Genomic DNA, 5,298 nt, shown 5'->3' on the forward strand with positions numbered 1-5,298 from the left:
TATCATTTTTCTACAAACATCATTTCTTGGGTCAGAGATACATTTTCAAATGTTGTCTTTCCTAAATAATCAAGTTAAAAGCACAGACTACAACACTCTTAAAAATTTCTTGTTGAAAAACTTGAAAAAAGAAATTGGCAAACAAAAAGGATATGGAGGTAAGCAGATAGCTGAGGACATATGTTAAGATTTACCATACAATAGGTATGGAAGGTGAGAACTGGTTATATTATTGTAGATCAAAAAATGTATGAAATAATCTAGCAATTTAAAAAGGCAAAACAAATATGCACTGAATGATAATCTTATTGTTCACTACTAAATTGGAGACAGCCACAAATACTAATTTATATATCACAGATGAGTAATAAAATATATATTCAAATAGGATTAGTATTTACTTATGAATTTATGTAGTAGTAAACATTATGTCAGATAATCAAACTATATATATTATAAATTATTTCATGTTACCAAGGACATTATTTCTATTTTTATTCTATGATATTTAAAGCAGATATTTTTGTTGGAGAACATAATTTTTTAAAAGGATTTTAAAAGTTTATTATAGTTTGACCCATTGCTGCTGTGCCTTCACAATGAAAAGCATTGAGACATTTTTTATTTTAGGTCATTTCTGACATTAGAAAATGGAAATCATGAGTTGTCTCATTTCTAGTCCAATTTCTACAAGAAAATAAGTTACAACTGTAAATGAGAATTTGAACTTTTAGAAATGTAATGGAAGAGAACCACGTTATTTTTTTCCAATTCTTCGTTTTTGGCTCTGGTGTCAAAATACTTTTTACTATGCTTTTAGGTCCACAGAAGAGCTTTCTTTTGCCAACAAACTGTTTAGAAAAATAAAATTTAAATTCATTTATCCAAGCTTTAGAGTTACTCTGTTTGCAATTTTAGTAAATATGCAAGCTCTCTTCTTAAACACAGGTTTAATCAAAGTATATTTGGGCCCAAATGTACCCATGGATATTCTTTTCTTATTAATAAACCAGTAACTATTAATTTTTTTCTAGGCTACTCTTACTACCAACTTAATATTAATTTGTATTTAGTTATAGTTCATTTTAACCTGAGAAAGTTTTTGGATTAATAATAGAAAACTAAAATCAGTTTTAAAAAATAAATTATTAATAGCCCATATTTTTATAATATTTTAAAGGGAGAGGTTAGTGTTAAAATGAAATATTACATAAACATGAGACCTGATGACTAGAAAAAATAATAAAAAGAAGAAGTTTCAACAATGAGAAATGGATGCATTTTTAGATAGAGATCTGATCTGAAAGCTTTGGTTTAGAAATGGGTCTAAGTTCAATCGCCCTTAGTAGCTTCTCCTGAGCTTGTCGTAGTACTTACTATTGTAAAAATTATATTTCTGATTGACACAGCTTTTTCAGGGAAGACATGAATTATTGGAAAGTAATATTCCTATCGGACTTTTCAGTAGAATAGTAAACTTTTAGCTCATATTAAACTCAGTTATTATACACCACAATGAAAGCTAAAGATTGGTGATTCTTATTTGCAAAAAAAAAAAAAAAAAAAGGGAGATCTGTCTTGCACTTACAATATCAAACATTCAGACCATCAGTTTATTTGCTCTTTCTCCTCTGGCTTTAGCCACTCTGAATATTCTTTTCTCCTCTGTGTTGTTAAGATCTTAAAATCTCCTATAGGTTTATTCCTAACTTCTGTCTTGCCTGAAATCCACTTCACTTTCTCCTTTAATTCTGAATTAGAGCAGCTTTAAAATGTATGCTGTGGGTTTTAACACCATCTGGGTATTATTTCTCATTCACTGCTATGTCAGGCTTCTCCAGGCCTATCTCTTGTTTTATTTACTGTCGCTGACAGCTCGATCTGTGGGCCTCCCTCTTCTTCCTCATACCAATCTTTTAGAATTAACTTTAAGAATCATTCTAAAGAGATTTTCTGTGATAGATGCTCCTTAGATGCTGCTGTTGCTGCTGCTGCTATTACTACTGCTACTACTATTACTTCTACTATTACTAAATATAATAATAGTCTAATTCTGAGGAGATGCCGTGAAACAGGCATACTATAGCAGCAAATTTTTTCTATATTGATATGTTTTGCTAGAAGTAATATGACATATATTTCCAATTAAATAAAGTCATTTAAGGCTCATAGAAGCTAGAAGTTAGAACAAAATGTGTAAAAACTATGCAAAAAAATAGCCAAAAATAAAATTTAATTATTTCTTTTTGGAAATGTTAGCAATAAAACAAAACAATATTAAATGACCAATAATTAATTTTAATTATTATTTAATATAATAAAGAGGAGTAAGTTTTGAAATTTCATTTGAGATCTGTCTTTTCGATGATTAAGTACACTCCCAAACATCTATACTGTGTGTTCTCAACTGCTTAGTTCTGGATTGTCCAGTAGTTTCTGTATTCTTGATGATAGTAAAATGCAACCACCTTTCCAGAAAATTGCTGGATGCCATTGCTGCAGAGTACTGGAGAATATCATTACTGTCAAAGTCTCTCTCTCTCCATCTCTCTCTCTTTCTATCATATATCATCTTATCCATCATCCAATTAGCCATCATCATTCACCATACTAACTAACCATAGTATACATTCACATATGTATAGTACTACATTTATATATCACAAAACATATATTTCATTTTGTGCATATTTTTATTTTAAGATAAAATTATAGTTTTATTCTATGAGAAAATAATATCAAGTTAAAAGTCATTTTCTATTTTGAAAACATCAATAACTAAATTTATACCATTATATTCAAGAAAAAATATGTTTTCTTAGATCTAGTGCCATATTGTAATAAAGTATATTGGAATCTAATGGTTTGTTTTTAGAATAGCTTATAAATGTTACTTTTTTTCCTGTGGAACTGAACCAGCATTTCTCTTTGTTTAATTTTTTTTTTTTTTTTAAAGAGCTGAATTACAATCCAGAGCCAACAAACCTATATGCATTCAATATCTACTGTGGACTCAGCACTTAGTTACAATATCACTGCTACTTCTGAGGAGCTTTGAGTTTCCTTAGAAAAGAAGATTGACATATATAAAATAAGGGAAACAGAGCCGTTGGGAAGAAACTAAATCTGACTCTTTTGTTGTGATTTATAATAACAGTTTTTATTGCCAATTAGCCATGTGAGCCTGTGCAAGATGATTTACTACTTGAGATTCAATTTCCCTATTTATAATACTGAAGAGATCAGTTATTCTGAAATCTACGTTAAGGATAAAATCTTGATTCCGAAGAAAGGATAGTACAATACAATGCATAATCAACAGCTGGGTCAAATGGGTACAGCTTATGAGAACTATAAAATTTAGAAAGTTTGACATAATTGCAGAGATGGATTCAATAGCAGATATAAAAATGGAAAACTAATAATTTAGTTAACAGTTGTAATATTTCCTAAAACCCAGATACTGAATATAATGGCCATACATTTTATTATAGAGTCTACTTTCAGACAGAGTAAACTAAAACGTTTTCTTCTACCTTTTGAGTCTAGTAAGAAATAAGAAAAAAACAACTAATTGACATGAATATGGGATTCTAGTGCGACTTCTATGTGTGGCATATATAGTTTTTGATTTTCTCATGAAGAATGAGAGAGAGAGAGAGAGAAAAAGAGAGAGAGACAGTTATTTTATCATTTTATAGAAACTAAACTCAATTGTGTCTCATCCTAGAACCTGGTAATTCAAGAAAAAAATAATTCAAGGAGAAAAAAAAGTAAAAAAGAACATAAAATTTGCCATGACTTGAATTATTTCGATTCTGAATCAACATTCCAGTTGCCTTTGCAACGTTTATTCTAAATATTGTGGAAAATTATTGTTAAGCTTACTTGTTTATGAAGTCTAAAATCAACCTTTCACCTTTCAAAAAATAAGTTAGCCTGCTACCACTGTTTTGAAACTCCTCTGGTCCACTAAGTCCCATTGATAAAAAATTGACTCCAAGGTGTTTGAGAAAGTATTTCATGTGGACCTCGATATTATTCTTTTAAATGTCTGGAAAAGCTTGAATTCCATTATCAATTGTGCCATTATTGTCATCATACTTGTTAGCTCACTCTTTCAACCTCAGCTAAAATGCCATTTCATAAATGGTTTTTTTGAATCTGAACTTTGTTTGAAAGTGATGATCTTATACTCTCATACTTCACCTAAAATATTTGAGAGATTCCATTATCTCTATGAAATTTTATTTTTATTTATTGCATTCATATTCTTATACTGAATATTAAAAAATAGCTTCTTTAAAGTCGTTTTCAGCCAATTTTAATAGTTCCATCATTATTAGTCTGTTTCTATTGTCTATTTTTCGCTTGTTTTTTGGACTTGTGGTTCTTTCTTCTGTATGTCTACTAATTTTTCTTTTCTTTTTTTTTTTTTTAATTATAACCCAGAAATGTTTGTCCACCAACAATCATGCTAAATCAAGGCTGTTTTGAAAACTTGGTAAGGTTAGGCCTGTCATCCCTTTCACTTCAGAACTTTCAACAGGAAAAGAGAAATCCTGACATACTAATTGCATTGGAACATCATGAACTTCTAATCTTTGTCTCTCCCTGAGATTGTCAAGTATTCTTGAGTTTTTATAACCCAGAAATGTTTGTCCACCAACAATCATGCTAAATCAAGGCTGTTTTGAAAACTTGGTAAGGTTAGGCCTGTCATCCCTTTCACTTCAGAACTTTCAACAGGAAAAGAGAAATCCTGACATACTAATTGCATTGGAACATCATGAACTTCTAATCTTTGTCTCTCCCTGAGATTGTCAAGTATTCTTGAGTTTCTCTCTTCAGATTCTTAGCCCTACCAGTTCTCATTGCCTTAAAGCACTTTGATGCCTTCATGCATATGATTTCTGTATTTCATCCAGATTTTTTTTAAAATAATATTTTTGGTGTAGAATAAGCTAAAATATTCTATCCAAATCAGAAGCAGAAGTTCCTTAACTAACTCATTTTAATGCATCTCTCTCCTCCCGCTTCTCTCTCACTGTGTGTATCGATATATCTAGATCTAGATCTGTATGCATATCATAGAGCACATTACAGAACACTTACTTTTACGATACATCTAATTAAGCACAGAAAAATAATTGTGTTGATTTTTATATTGAAGCTTTCTATTCATTGGAAACTCAAAACCAAATGAATTAGAAATAAGAAGATAGTTCTTTGGTAAACTGCCTGAGATTACCTTTTACAAATTAACTTGTTTAAATCATGCTAAAATTGTGTGGCTTA

The sequence above is a fragment of the Pteropus alecto genome, unplaced genomic scaffold, assembly GCF_000325575.1.
Source record: "Pteropus alecto unplaced genomic scaffold, ASM32557v1 scaffold72, whole genome shotgun sequence".
Taxonomy (NCBI): Eukaryota; Metazoa; Chordata; class Mammalia; order Chiroptera; family Pteropodidae; genus Pteropus; species Pteropus alecto.